This window comes from Bison bison, unplaced genomic scaffold (assembly GCF_000754665.1).
Source record: "Bison bison bison isolate TAMUID 2011002044 unplaced genomic scaffold, Bison_UMD1.0 scf7180017864042, whole genome shotgun sequence".
In the NCBI taxonomy this organism is placed as follows: domain Eukaryota; kingdom Metazoa; phylum Chordata; class Mammalia; order Artiodactyla; family Bovidae; genus Bison; species Bison bison.
Window position 1 is genome coordinate 2956603 of NW_011494614.1, and position 499 is coordinate 2957101.

Consider the following 499-nt stretch of genomic DNA (forward strand, 5'->3'; position numbering starts at 1 on the left):
GACTGGTTGGATCTCCTTGCATTCCAAGGGACTCTCAGGAGTCTTCTCCAACACCACAGTTCAAAAGCATCAATTCTTTGGTGCTCAGCTTTCTTCACAGTCCAAGTCTCACATCCATACATGACCACTGGAAAAACCATAGCCTTGACTAGACGGACCTTTGTTGGCAAAGTAATGTCTCTGCTTTTCAATATGCTGTCTAGGTTGGTCGTAACTTTTCTTCCAAGGAGTAAGCGTCTTTTAATTTCATGGCTGCAGTCACCATCTGCAGTGATTAAATAGCTGTAAAAAGAAGAGAAGCAAAAAGCAAAGGAGAAAAGGAAAGATATAAGCATCTGAATGCAGAGTTCCAAAGAATAGCAAGGAGAGATAAGAAAGCCTTCCTCAGGGATCAATGCAAAGAAATAGAGGAAAACAACAGAATGGGAAAGACTAGGGATCTCTTCAAGAAAATCAGAGATACCAAGGGAACATTTCATGCAAGGATGGGCTTGATAAA